Raw genomic sequence first — 16,132 nt, 5'->3', positions numbered from 1 at the left:
AAATCCCTGAGTCTTCTTTCTTTTCTATTATTTTGCTTTATTTTATTTTCTTATTATTGTTGCTATAATTTTAGAGTTGAAAGTTTGAGGAGGGTATTCTTATTTTGCAGGCAATTCACCCTCCCCTCTTGCCAGCCCCGCTGCACCAACAGTCACAATGTTAGTTAGAGCCCTAGAGCCAATCATTTGATAATTGTTGTATGAACTCGTTGTATTATATTCTTATATATATAAAGGTATTTGTCTATGGTTATTATGCTTACTTGTATTGGTGTCAAATAACTAAGTATAATAGCGTCCTTGAGTAGAAGGTTCTTACCTATATCAATCGATTGGTTGAATCGATATTGAGATGATATAGGGAACACTACTCTTAATCATTCCTAGTCAAGTATTAACATTCAGGGATAATGTTAATGCGACGAGACTAGCATGTAGGTCAACTCGATGACTTGATCTCACAAGTCATGGATATGGAGATATCAAGTTGACACATGGGTATGCATTGGAGAATGTATACTGAATGACCTCCCATGAGAATGTATCATGGATCGTTATATGAGTGTCATATACTTTCTCATGTGGCTATTAGTATGACTATTAGTCCTTTGACCTGAAGTCACCATGGTTCCCTACAAAAGGAGTTACATACTTTGGCTTCGTCAAACGTCACCCGTAACTGGGTGGACTATAAAGGCGATTACTGGGTATGTAACAAATTATGCGGAGGGATGTGAGTGATGTAGATGGGATCTATCCCTCCTATATGACGGGAGTGACATCATTATTCTTGATAGAGTGAGACCACTAAGTATATGGCCATGCCCAAATGAGTCAATATGAGATGTTGAGCTCATTTGATTGAATGAGTCTACTTGGGATTCAAGATTTAGATTGATTAGAGGATGACACGGTCTATGCCTCATATTGATCAATCTAGATGTCAAGGATAGAAGGACACTTGTCATATATTGTGAGGGGTCACAATTAGTAGTCACAAGGTGATGTTGGATCTCAACATTCTTATAATTTGGGTAGTAATGATGTGTTGCTAGATACCGCTCATTACTTATGCTTCTAAATGGGTTTAGGAGCAATGTCAATGTTACAAGAACCTATAGGGTCACACACAAAGGGAAATTAGATGGAGATTATGTAACGCGCGCCCCTCCTGCTAATGGAGGTGGGGTTACTTTCTATATACATAACATACGTACATGAATTTGAAAAACAGCGGAAGTAATCATTTTTTTTTTTACTTTCATTTAAATCACAACTAATCATACGAGCATGCTTAGCATAGTTATGAACTTAAAGAGTCATAATATCCATTTCTAAAATAAGCATAAGTAAAGTGATCATGCAAGTCATCAACATAAATTAGGCATAGTTCATATCAATCCTAAATCAACGTAAGCAGGTCTTTCTTTTTTTTAGCCAAGCCACCACCACACACATCTCCTGCCCCTCCTGCTGCTCCTTTAGTTTATCCATCCTTTACCTTTATCTGTGGTACAAGGAAAGTAACTATAAGCACACAAGGCTTAGTGAGATTCTTTCCTACTCACACAAAAAAACACATGTCATAGCAAAATCATACAACATATAGCGTGGACACATAAAACATCTAAACAACATATCATGCAAGAGTATCATATCACATTTTAACATAGCATAAAAGAGAACATCATATCATACCATATCATAGCATAAAAGAACATCATGTCATATCATATCATAACATAAAAGAAAGCATCATGTCATAACATATCATAACGTAAAAGTAAGCATCATGACATATCATATCATAGCATAAAAAACATCATATTATAGCATAAAGAATATCATATCATAGCATAAACATATATGCAAGATGTCCTTTAAAACATGGGTAATATCATGTGAAAGATGCTTTAAAAAAAATATATCATATAATACTTGAACATAATATCATCATGAGGGCCCGGCTTGTACCACAAACATACATAAATGCGCGCAATCCCTAGGACAGGGTAGCTAGCCCCAAACCTACTAGAGAACTAGGTCCGTACTACGACCATCGACCTAGGGGCGTACTAAGGAGCCCATCCCTTTTTACTAGACCCGTTCATAGTTCGTCGGCCTAGGGGCGCTTATGGAGCCCACCCTTGGTACAAGTCATACAAAGTAAAATAACATGTCATATAATCATGGTATATCATGTTCATGTCATTCATAGCATATAATGTTCATGTCATTCATAACTTAACTTAGCATGAAGAGTGCTCTTAGTCCCACTTGATAGGGAAGCAACTCTTAGGCCTTTCACTTAGCATATCATAAAGAGTGCTCTTAGTCCCAACAAATAGGGAACCAACTCTTAGGCCTTTACTTGTCATTTCATAAGCATACGTACTTGAGCATATAGCACATCATAGGAGACATTTTAAATGCATGATTCATAAACATACATAAATGAGCATATATCATATCATGGGAACATAATTATGCATGGAACATAAGTTAACATCTCCTAATTCATATCATGGCATGTGAAGCACATAAAGAGTCATAATTGGGTCTCGATCATCAACCTATCATAGGTGGCTGAAACATGCAAGGGATCACCTAGGTTGAAAGCAACATACAAGCATATGAACCCTAAACCAATTTCATGACATTTATCATAAGGAACATTATGAGCATATATTTAGTTTAGGTTCTAAGCTTCCTAGGTCTACAAATCATGTTGTAGCCGAAACATGCAAAGCCTAAACCTAGGTTACAAATAGCATATAAACATGTGAACCCTAAACCAATTTCATATCATTTATCATAAGGAACATCATGAGCATATTAGTTTAGGTTCTAAGCTTCCTAGGTCTACAAATCATGATGTGGCCGAAAGTCATGAAGTGTTAAACTAAGTTCTAAACCAAAGACAAGCATAAGAATATCATGTTAACTTCATATCATATCATAGGGAAAAACATGAGCATGTTAGGGTTGAGTTTAAGCTTACCTAGCCCTTTTTAATCCTATCTTGGCCGAAAGTTCAAAGCATGAGTACCTAGTTCTAACCAACATGAAATCATAAGTACATCAAGTTATCTTCATACTATATCATGAGGAAAATCATAAGTAAGTTGGATTTGCATTTAAGTTTTCCTAGGCTTTTTAAACTTGTCATGGCCGAAACCCTAAGGTGGGGTTCATCTAATTCTAAGTAACATACAAGCATGAAACACCAAGGAAATATTCATATCATGTCATAAGAAAGATCATAAACATGTTAGATTTGAGTTTAAGCTTTCCTAGGCATTTAGTCTCCTCATGGCCGAAACCCTAAGGTGGGGTTCATCTCATTCTAAGTAACATACAAGCATGAAACACCAAGGAAATATTCATATCATGTCATAAGAAAGATCATAAATATGTTAGATTTGAGTTTAAGCTTTCCTAGGTATTTAGTCTCCTCATGGCTGAAACCGTAAGGTGGGGTTCATCTCATTCTAAGTAACATACAAGCATGAAACACCAAGGAAATATTCATATCATGTCATAAGAAAGATCATAAACATGTTAGATTTGAGTTTAAACTTTCCTAGGCATTTAGTCTCCTCATGGCCGAAATCCTAAGGTCGGGTTCATCTCATTCTAAGTAACATACAAGCATGAAACACCAAGGAAATATTCATATCATGTCATAAGAAAGATCATAAACATGTTAGATTTGAGTTTAAACTTTCCTAGGCTTTTAAACTTGGCATGGCCGAAAGTTGCAAGAACCTTCCTAGGTTTTTAAGCCATTTAAATTTATTGAAAACCATGAACTACTTGTACCACAGGTGAGGGAATACTCACATCCTTTCGCTTGTGGTTCCTAAAGAAAATGGTACCCTTGTGAGGAGGAAGAAGAGAGCTTCTCCTTCTAGCACTCCCTTTTTCTTCTCTTGCTTGGAAGGGGTAGATCTTGAAGGCTCCTTCTTGTGGATTAGTATTCTTAGGAAGAAAAATCTTAGGTGGATTTCGGAATTAAGAAAGGGAGAGCTTTAGGTTTTGGCAATGGTGAGGAAGAGGAAAAGAAGGAAGAAAAATGAAATCCCTTTCTTTCTTTCCTCCATATGCTAAGTGGGAGGAAGAAGCAAAGATGAACTTTGCCTTCCCTTTCTCCTTAACTCATTTATATTTTTCCCTAATGACAAACATGTCCCCATTCATCCCCTTAATTCTTCTAATCCCATCTCCTCCTTCATCCTCACAAAAATGAAAGGAAGAAAGAAGGGAAAGACAATTTGTCTTTTGCTTGTTCTTTTCTTAATCAAGAGAAGGAGGAAGAAAGCTACTTGATATTTTTCTTGTTTCCTTCTCTTAACCATACTCTTACTTTATCTAAATTTCCATCCCCCTTTCAACAATAATTCATGATGGCCTATTGGTCATTTCATAACTCCTAAAGTTTGCCATTTAATTAAAAGGTTCAAGGTTCAATCCTTGACCTCACCTCTTTTCTTTTTATATCTTTTTGGTTCTATCTCCCTTTTTTATTCTACAAAGAAAAAAAAGGATACTCACATATATATAACTACTAGATTTCATGGGTGTTACAGATTAGGTTCATGTGATGAACCAAATTGGATTAAGAGTAATTCAAAGTAAACTAATTGAGTTGGACCCAATTTGGTTCATGTGTTAAATGATTCTAATTTGGACTTAGACTCATTGAGCCAATTTAATTCGATGAATAGAGATTCATTAAATTAAAATTGACTTGAACCAATGGTTAGATTTGATCAACCATGGGAGAGAAGTGGTCAAGTTTAACTTGACTTGAGAGGAAGATGAAAGGTCAAGTTTGACTTGACCATTGCCACCTCATTTGTGAGTTGGCATTAAGTGGACTAATGATGATGTGCCACATCATCAAGGCTAGCACATGTATATGCCACCTCATGAGGGAGATCAAGAGTTGTGACTCTTGAAATCCCATGGAGGTTTATAAGCCTCAAAAAGGTGGTCGGCCACTTAATACACAAGTGTGAGTTTCATTTGGTTTTGGTAACCTCCTTCTTCGTCCTCTCTACCTTTCTTCTCTCCCTCTCCTCCACCATTGCTGATCCTCTATGGTTGCTAGCACATCTTTAGAGGTTCTCTCCATAGATTTGTTCATGTGGATACATATAGAGGGTTGTACACTTGACAACCTTGAGATCCGGCGAACCTTGGACGAGCGGGATTTGCGAAGGGGATCACATCAAGGGTAAACTCTTTTCTTTGTAGATCTAGTGTAGATCTAGGTTAGAGAAACTCGTACACGTAGAAATTTTTGTTTTATAACTTTGCACGGATCCGGTGGCATGGGATTCTGGGTTTCCGCAACGCAAAAAATGATTTTTACGGCCTGAAAAACCCAACACACAACACCGAACATAGTTTGGCCATGCCCCATGGCATGGCAATGTTCAGCCCCTAACTAAGCCACAGGCACGACATGACCCATTCATGGTTCTAAGGCATGGCCATGTCATGACAACATAACCCCAATAGTTATGGAAATTTCTAACCTTTTTGGTCAGTTTCAAGGGCTATAAAAAGCCCAATAAGGTTCCTAAATCATGATGAGAGTTTTCCCCATGAAAGGAAACCCTAGGACCATCGTCTAAGGAGCCATTGAAGTTTCCATCCATCCTTGGAGCTTGAAGATCCTTCCGAAGACACCGACAACCATCTTGGCTAAGCTTCCCCTTCTCCTCTCTCTATTTGGAGTTATAGGATGCTTAATTCAATGCCTTTCAATTGTAATTCCATCTCCATGGAGTAGTTCACTAGATTCTAGGATGAGAGAGAAGCCTGATGAATAATTGGCATGCTTTTGTAAGTCTATTTGCCTTTCTCTATTGCATGATATCTTTGTTTCATGATCCATCTTTATTGCGCATACATGTTTTTGACACTAATTGTGTACCTTTATATCTCAAGGGACACGAGGAAGGATCAAAAGGTAAACTTAAATCTTTGACCCATAAAGAACCGAGGCATAAGGGGTTGGTCATGAAAGTAGTTCAAAACCTCATGAGGGCACCATTGGTTATCATAGAGATTAATGGATTTGCCCGAATTTGGCATCATAAAATAGGGGATGGTATCTAGAGGACCATGGGGCATTGTGATAAGAGCATCCTAGAGAAAGCGGTCACTTTAGTAAGGTCGCATTGAAAGTAGGCGTCGAGTTTGGGTAGCCACACTGGCATAATTCAAAAAGTCTATATCAATATCATGGGATAGACCACTTGCATGTGAATAAACATTGAGGTAGGAAAGTAAATAGAACTTAGAGTTAACAATCATTATGGGGAAATCAAAATCCTAGAATCGTTCCCCCAAATTCAGATTTCTTCCTCGTCTTCTTGTACATGCTTGACACATTTTCTTTCTCTCTCAAATTCTTATAAATTGTGATTTTCTAGAGAACCTTCTTTGCGAATTCAATTGATACTTGATTTTATAGTTTTTATGGGATCGATCTTTTTATTACTTGATGACAGTAGTACACTTATGATTTTCACACAAGAAAAGCCCAAGCAAGTCAAGGGTGATTGAATGCTTGGTAAAGGGAAAACTCTTGGGATTAAATCTTAGATAGTATGATAATTCTTGGAGGAGTGAACTCAAACTAAGTGTAACTAGTAGGTTAGGTAAAGGAGATTTGATCAACCAAAACATGGTTTCCAATTGACTGGAGAAACGTATTTTTTGAATGAAGTACAGTGTTGCTAACATGTCTTTGCATGACTATTTCTATCTACTATGCTAACTTTGTTTTGCAGGAACAGAGTTTTTGGTCTACCTAATGGTACTTCTGGTCGACCAAACGATTTCAGCGATTGAACAAGGAGATTCAGTCAACCGATAAGTCAAGATAAGATTGAACAAGATGCGATCTGAATCTTCAAGGAAAGATCAGGATTAGTCGATTGTTCCCATGGATTGAGCAATTGAAAAAGTGGATCAAGTGGGATGTGATTCGACTCTGGAAGGAAAATTATAGATCAGCCAACTGATCTTGGGGATCAGGTGACGAAAAAAGTGAATTGAGCAAGATGTTTATCCAATCTACTAATGAATCTGGATAGGAAGATGGATCAGTCAACAAGAAAAGAGGAATTCAAGCATTGATTTGACGTAATCAGATCTTTATTAGTTGATAAAAAAAGGTGTTTGATCAACTAATAAAGTCTTATAATAGAGGTCTCAATGGTAGAGGCTCATCTATGAATTCTCATACAATCCTCATTGTATTAAGCTCACAAAGTTCTTCAAACTCTACCCAGATGATCCAGAAATTGTTAGAACTTCCAGAGAGGATATGTTATTCATAAATCATGTTTGCTTACTTTTATTATTTCTTTAATTCAAAAATTTGTTTGTGCTTGAAATTGCAAAGATTGTAAAGGGATTCTCCACCACCTTAAAGAGTTTTCTGACTTTTAAAATGAAAAGTTACTAATTAAATTTTTACATTCAAGTTTTGATATAAATATTTATCAATTAATAAAATTACTAAATTATTTAATTTTTCTTGAGATATTGTTGAGCGTAAATAAGATCTTATTAATTTAAATTTTAAATAACTTCTTTTTTCTAAAATTATACTAACAAGTATTCTCAATAATAATATATAAGCTATGCATTCATTGAGAAAAGGGATAACTTTTTATATGGTTTAGTATCTCAAGTGTTGTTTTGTTTTTAATTCTTGATTTATTATTATAGGGATCTTTTATGAAAAATAATATATAAACATAGCGGAAAAACTAATTCCTCCAGAGATCATGTGAATACAGTATATAAAATTTGATAAAATGACTATCTTTGTTGTGTGAACAATACAATCCTAACAGTAACTTTTATTCGACAGATCTCAACATGATCAGAATACTCGTGCCTCTTCGATATCCACACAAGCACGTTTCATGTTCATCGCACAAGCTCAGTTTCAAAGAAGAACTACCTTCGGTGTGCTAGTAACTTGGATGGTTCATCCAAGAGAAGAAGAAGAGGAAGACTAGAATGATTCACACGAAAATGCATTTCAAATAGCTTTTTGTACTCATCCAATAGATACAAAAGGTTTTTGCCTTTTGGTCTCCTTTTCTTTAATGCTCCATTAATCTCTATTAATGGGCATTAATCCACTTTAGTGGTTGAGTCTAATCCAATGAGCCTAATTTAGATTAGGCATAATCCAATAATCTAATGGTTGGATTCATTTGAGTCTAACACAATGTGTCTAATTTGGATTAGACTTAACCCAATAATCTTAGGGTTTAGTCAAACTAAAATAAATCTAACTTCAAATTAGCATGTTCTTCATGTGTGACTCAATAGGTTCTTGTAATGTTGGCAATGTCTCTCTTTAGATACATATACAATGAGTGGCATCTAGCAATGCATCATTGCTACCCAAGTGATGAGAATGTTAAGATCTAGTCTAACATTTCTATATCTATTATCTTGTATAACTCAGTCTTTCAATTCTTGATATCTAGATTAATCCATGAGATATAGACCATGTCATCCTCTTATCAATCTTTATGTTTCTTGATCTCTAAGAAGACACACTCAATCAAATAAGTTCAATATCTCATACTGACTAATTTAAGCATGGTCATGCATTCTTGTGTCCTACTTAATCTAGTGGCCCATAGATATTGTTGGAGCAATCCCAATGGTCCATGCGACCATATGTTTTGGTGTTTGGACAAAGGGTTTAAGTTAGGTTAACCTATGTATTTGATATGTGTATATGAGTTTGCAGGTTTGCAGGATACACATATGACCTAGCTTGATAGCTTCGGGTCCGGTGAAGGATGGAACATCTGAGGGACCGTGGACAAGGCAGCAAGGACAAGGGTCGAGGGAAGCGACTTCGAGGCATACGCGAAGGATGGCTTTGGGGGCGAGCCACGGGCTTAGATGCATCCGAGGGACGAAAGCCAAAGGAAGTAGGCTTGAAGGCTAAAGGTCAAGACTGCAATGAAGGGTCAAGTGAGTCGTGAGGGTACGAGTGCATGAGAGATTGTACTCCGGGTAAAATCCTAGGCTCGGAGGTTACTGTAGCAGTTACTGTAGCAACACAGTAACAATTACTATAGCACCACTGTAGCAGTTACTGTAGCACTCAACTGTTAAAAATAGCAGTCGACTGATGTAGTCGACTGGGAGCGAACAGAATACTTCTGTTCACTCGACTAGTGTGGAGCAATCGACTGCTAGTTTTAGCAGTCGACTGGTATCGAGCAGTTGGGATATAATGGTCGAATTTCCACAGAGGGCAGTCGACTGGTAGGCGGGGTTTTCCAACTCATGACCTATATAACCAAGCCTTGGGAGCTTGGTTATCCCTGACGAAATTAGTGGTGGTAAACCCTAATTAGTAGTCTACTAGTCTCAAGAGTCTTGGTTGGTGTTGTGGTGAGATTTCTCTACCCACAAGGAGCAACTTGAGATAGCTGGAGTTTACCGGGGGCTAATCCACCGACGGATAGGGATCATCCACCTCAAGGATACACCGTGGAGTAGGAGCAAGAAATCTCTTAATCACGTTAAATGATCGTGTAGCTTGGTTTGATTTCTTTCTTATCTTTAGCTTTCTTTGTATTCATATTAGTTTGTATTTCTGTTGCGCAAACTAACAAGTGTAGAAAGCGAGTATTTGGAGGTGTCGTCTATCCAACCCCCCTTCAAGTTGGCCACCGATCCCCTACAGGTGGTATCAGAGCAAGGTCGCTCTCCATCGGACTAACTATCGAGGAAGCTAAGAAGATGACCGGCTTAATAAATCCACCAAAGTTCAAAGGAGGAAGCTTATGGGGCATCACCTTTTGGATGGTGAAAATGAAGAACTTTTTCGAGACGGATTGGGACACAATGATGGTCATAGAAGAGCCATTTGAAGTCCCAAAAGATAAGACGGGAAAGAAGCTCCGACCACGACATTGGACGGAGGAGCAAACCTCACGGTCAAAGGCAAATGATAAGATAATATCAATTTTGGTAGATATTTTGCCTTCTAACGTGTTAAGTGATGTAGGTGAATACAAGAATGTCCACGATATGTGAAGCAAAGTAAAGAAAGTTCTAGGTAAAGAACTTATGCCTACACAAGATGAAGAAAAATATGAAGAAACAGATGAAGAAGCTCAAGTAGAGGAGCAACCGGAAGGTGACGAGCACTCAACTTTCGAGGAGGAGAAGGATGAAGAAATACCATCCACTAGTGTGGATGAGAAAACATCCTCAAGAGTTGAAGGAGAATCCAAGACAAGTGAATAGGTTGAAAAAGAGGTCTTGGAAGTGGTCAACCTAGAAAGCACCTCCACCGAAGTCAAGTCAAAGGACCACATTGTGTGCTTCGGGTGCAATAAAAAGGGGCACTACAAGAGTAGATGTCCTATGGGTAAGAAAGAGGTATCTCCTAAACTCAATTCAATTCATTTTGAATCTAACAAGGGTTGTAGGAATGAAGAAACCCAAGGAAGGAGGATGCGCATCATATGCTTCACGTATGGAGAGAAGGGACACTACCACACCAAATGTCCCAAGAAGGGAGAGATTAAGAAGCTAGTGCATCTAAAGAAATGGGAGAAGAAGGAGAGAAGCAAGTGTCAAGGGGGAGCTTCAAGGGTAAGGGAGGTATATCCTAACTTGAAGGATAGTTCAAATTGTCATTCTTCCATGCATGCTAGGAGAAATGATTTTGTTAATCATAGTATGCCCATGCAAAATTTTGGATTTAAATATCATGATAGGAATAGGGTAATTGTAGATCATAACCCTAGGAGAACCATTCATGATAAATCTAGGCATGATAGACCTAAGGAGAATCTAGGCAAAAATCCAAAGAAGAGAAGACATATGCCTATAAAATTGGTAGGTCAAGGAATGCCCATGGTGGATATGTTAACTCTAGGTTTAGGAACCTAGAAAGGGAAAATCAAGCTTTGAAGGCAAAGCTTGATAAATTGGAGAAACCCCTAGAAAGATTCAATGTTGGATCTAAGGGTTTAGGTATGGTGTTGGGTAGTCAAAGACCCAACAATGATAGATTGGGTTTAGGATACCGATCTAGTGTCTCCAATGCTAAGGGAAAGTCTTATGCTAGGGTTGCATATGACTATAGAAAGGAGAATTCAATAAATGGTAAAGGAAAGTCATTTAATGGTAATAATAAATTAACCAAGGACAAGGTGTCCAGATTAAGAAGGTTAGGTTTGTAGGTCAAGTGTCACCGGAGGTGCACCGATGTGGCCTAGCAATTGTGGATGAGTCACCTAGGGAGGTGGCTAAGGCTAAGAGCTCTAGGGGAGCTCAAAGAGTTAAATTGGAACCCATGGCCAATGGATCTCAAGTGAGTTTTTCTTGGGAGTCTAGGTTGGGTCATAGAATGTGTCAAGTGGTTTGGAGACGGACTTGAGTCTCAAACCTAGAGAATTGGCACAATTGGATTGTGTTTCATGCAAGGAAATATGACATTGGGGGCATATTGCATGATAATTGATTTTAGATGTATAGATGACATATAAACCAATGCTATGGATGCATTGTGGGTTAGTATGGGAAAATACATCAAGAGGAAGCCAAAACTAGGACTTTAGGTCAAGGTTCAATTGACCTTTTTAGCTAGTTTTTTATTTTGTGTTAATATTGAGATTTGTGATAAATATATTTTTTATATATATTTTTCCAAGTAGACATTGATATAATAGATCTCTCCACAAAATTTGAGAATTTTTGGAGGTCTGTGGAATTTCTGGTGCATTTCTGAAATTGGTCAGAAAAGGCTAATTTTTTCAGAAATAGCGTACCAGTCGACTGATACAGTTAGCAGTCGACTTGTAACAGTATTTTTGAGCACAGAATATCTTTGTAAGCTCATTTCAATAAGGGCAGTCGACTGATACCAGTCTGAAAGTGTTTTCAGCACTGAATTTTGACCGAGTCAACTTGTATAAATGTATGAGATCCATGGGGGATAAATACATGAGTTTATGGTCAGTTGGATGATAAGTTTTCAACAATTAGGATATTATTCGAAAGCTTTTTGGATGTTAGGCAAAGTGGGAGAAGTAAGGTTTAGTTGGGAAAACCTTAGTGTCTTTGCGTAGGGGGAGCCTTGGGATAGGTTCTTAAAAATTCCTGTGGGAAAATTCCTAGCTCAATGGGGAGCATAGGTGTAGGGGGAGCCTTGAGATAGGTTCCCATGCATGTTTTCATTTTTATTTCGGTGTTGTAAGTCCAAGTGTATAGCCTTGGCATCGTAAGTTCATTCGGCGATGTAAGTCCAAATGTGTAGCCTTGGCAAGGCAAGTCCATTCGGCGTTGTAAGTCCAAGTGTGTAGTCTTGGCATCGTAAGTCCATTCGGCGGTGTAAGTCCAAGTTGTAGCCTTGGCATCGTAGGTCCATTATTTTTAGCATGTTTATTTGCTATTTATTTTCCCTAACTTAAACGTATTGCCAAACATCAAAAAGGGAGAGATTGTTAGAGCAATCCCAATGGTCCATGCGACCATATGTTTTGGTGTTTGGACAAAGGGTTTAAGTTAGGTTAACCTATGTATTTGATATGTGTATATGAGTTTGCAGGTTTGCAGGATACACATATGACCTAGCTTGATAGCTTCGGATCCGGTGAAGGATGGAACATCTGAGGGACCGTGGACAAGGCAGCAAGGACAAGGGTCGAGGGAAGCGACTTCGAGGCATACGCGAAGGATGGCTTTGGGGGCGAGCCACGGGCTTAGATGCATCCGAGGGACGAGAGCCAAAGGAAGTAGGCTTGAAGGCTAAAGGTCAAGACTGCAATGAAGGGTCAAGTGAGTCGTGAGGGTACGAGTGTATGAGAGATTTTACTCGGGGTAAAATCCTAGGCGCAGGGTTTTACTGTAGCAGCTACTGTAGCAGCACAGTAGCAATTACTGTAGCAGCATTGTAGCAGTTACTGTAGCAATCGACTGCTGAAAACAGCAGTCGACTGATGTAGTCAACTGGGAGCGAACAGAATGCTTCTGTTCGCTCGACCAGCGTGGAGCAGTCGATTGCTAGTTTTAGCAGTCGACTGGTATCGAGTCGTTGGGATGTAACGGTCGAATTTTCACAGAGGGCAGTCGATTGATGGTTTTAGCAGTCGACTGGTAGGCGGGGTTTTCCAACCCATGACGTATATAACCAAGTCTTGGGAGCTTGGTTATCCCTAACGAAATTAGTAGTGGTAAACCCTAATTAGTAGTCTACTAGTCTCAAGAGTCTTGGTTGGTGTTGTGGTGAGGTTTCTCCACCCACAAGGAGCGACTTGAGATAGCCAGAGTTTATCGGGGGCTAATCCACCGATATATAGGGATCATCCGCCTCAAGGATCGCCGTGGAGTAGGAGCAAGCAATCTCCGAACCACGTTAAATGATCGTGTAGCTTGATTTGATTTCTTTCTCATCTTTAGCTTTCTTTGTATTCATATTAGTTTGTATTTCCGCTGCAAACTAATAAGTGTAGGAAGCTTGTATTTGGGGGTGTCGTCTGTCCAACCCCCTTCAAGCCGGCCACCGATCCCCTACAGATATCACTTCCGTTATATGGAAGGGATAAATCTCATCTACATCACTCACATCCCCAGCATAACTTATTGCATACCCAGTGATCGACTTTATAGTCCATCTTGTTGTAGGTGACATTAGCTAATACCAAAATACACAACTCCTTATAGGGAACCATAGTGACTTCAGGTCTAAGGACTATTCATACCAATAGTCGATATAAGAATGTTTATGACACTCATATAACGATCCATAAAATATTCTCATGACAAGTTAATTTAGTACATATTCTCTAATATGTACTCATGTGTCAACTTGATATCTTATATCTATGACTTGTGAGATTAAATCATCAATTGACCTATATACTAGTCTCAATACATTAATATTACTCTTGTATATTAATGCTTGACTAAGAATAGTTAAGAGTAGTGTTTCATATATTACTCTTGTATGTTCAGATCAAGAGGACCAGACACCAGGCAGGAAGTCCTAGTTGTGGCTAGGCAAGGAAGTCCTAGTAGGTCGGGTGGACCGAGTGGCAGGAAGACCTAGTGGGTTGAGGATCGGACGTGAGAAGCCTATGGTCCTTTGTTTGAGAGGGGGAATTGTTAGGGTTGCAAGGTTACAAACATAGTCCCACATTGAAAACACATGGGAAAGATCATGGGGTTAAAAGGATAGATGATATCTCCATTGGGATGAGGCCTTTTGGGTAGAGCCTAAGAGCAAAACCATGAGGGCTTAGGCCCAAAGTGGATAATATCATACTATTGTGGAGATATCTAAATTTTTTGGGATCCTACACATAAATCTATACCTCTCACTAGCAATTCGACTAATTAATATACTATAGACTAGAACCTACTACCCTAAGATATTATTATACTTATTCAATTAACATAGATCTGAAGTAATATATAATAACTATAAATTTTATCTTTTATTAATAAAATATGATACAAAAGTTCTTTGATCAATCATTTCATAATTGGCTCTTATAGCTAACACTAACAATTATTTCTTATAAAACTTTTAATTCTGAAAATAAATTTAAACTATCAATATCATATGACATCATGTTTTAAAAGGTTTCTATATTCAAATATTTTTTTTATAAAATCATCACTAAGAAATTTTAAATTTTCTACATCATAAAAAAAAAAAAAATTCTGCATATAACTTAAATTGTTCAAACCTACTTTAAAGTTAAGAAATGACATAATCAATAATATAATTAAAATAACTAATTTTAACATATTTTTAGCATAAAGTCACCTCATTCATTTTATTCTCACCAAATTATTTGTTTCTTCTAATTACACAGTTAGAGGTTGAATAAATTCTTTAATTTTTATTTTTTCATAGATTTGCATAATCAAAATAATATTTTCTAATAAACATGTTTATATTCAAATAATAGAAAAATAAAATATATGTTCCTAATATCTTATAAAAATAAAAATGCTTAAAATTAAAGAACTAATATAGCCTATGATCTGGTCTAAAGGCGGAGAAGATAGTGCATTAGGCAGATGACTCTATTATTGACTGGGTGAAGACTCCTAGCTGGAAAAAATGACTCTAAGCAGCCATGCATGTCAAAAGGAACTTCAGTAACCAAGCCAGGGATGGGCCCTCTTTTATAGTGTTATTGTTTGTCTATGCATGAATCTCAAAGAGTTTCTAAAATAGGATAGACCATGAAAATACTCTGATATCTTTCCTAAAATGGGCCCGTAATCTCTACGTGGAAGCTTCTACCGTAGAGCTGGCATAGGGAATATTCTCTTGATTCTCTTATAGCTATTACATAAGAAGACAAGAAGGAATATGGAACCATTGGATTGAGGAGCCCATAGTATGCTTAGTTCGCAAACTGACCTAGTTCCCTTTGACAGTTCGATTGGTTGTCATATGTAAGAGCAGTCAAATCATATTTAAGGAAAACCATCAAGGACTCGGTCTTCGTCTGACCTCCCAGTTTAGTCAATGAATCTCGTAAGATCAAGTGTATAGTGTGTCCGATCGAACGTATAATCTGATCAGTTAGATCATCCAATCTAGACAGTAGCTCATGCTATCTTGAGTGACAAAGAGGACTCTACTCTCAATGGAACCGGCTTAGCTCGGGGCTTCGTCTATACTGAGGGACTCGAGCTCCAACCAGACCTAGAGTCCAATCGGATGACCACTCAACCGAGACGACTGGCCATGCTAGCCCTGAGTATTGACCCCTCCTTGACTTTGACTACCATGTTAGTCATGCTGGCCCTGAGTATTGACCCCGACCAAACAAGCATTCCTTTCAAGTCTAGTCAAAGGAGGCTGCAAACTCAACTAATTAGATCTTCATGTCTTTTTTCGCTTCTCTACCTTAGTGTATTCATGGAGTGCTTGACTCAACTGTCTCCGATTTGGATAATATTGGTAAACTGACTGTATGACCAGATGGTCAAAATGCATGGGGAAACCTACTATTAACTCGGTCGATCGGCACAAGAGTCTAGGACTTAGATGCGATAGCATGTTCACTTATAACTTGATCAATTGACATGAGTG

This window comes from Zingiber officinale, chromosome 11A, assembly GCF_018446385.1.
Source record: "Zingiber officinale cultivar Zhangliang chromosome 11A, Zo_v1.1, whole genome shotgun sequence".
In the NCBI taxonomy this organism is placed as follows: domain Eukaryota; kingdom Viridiplantae; phylum Streptophyta; class Magnoliopsida; order Zingiberales; family Zingiberaceae; genus Zingiber; species Zingiber officinale.
The sequence above is the reverse complement of the archived record's forward strand: the minus strand, read 5'-3'. Positions refer to the sequence as shown.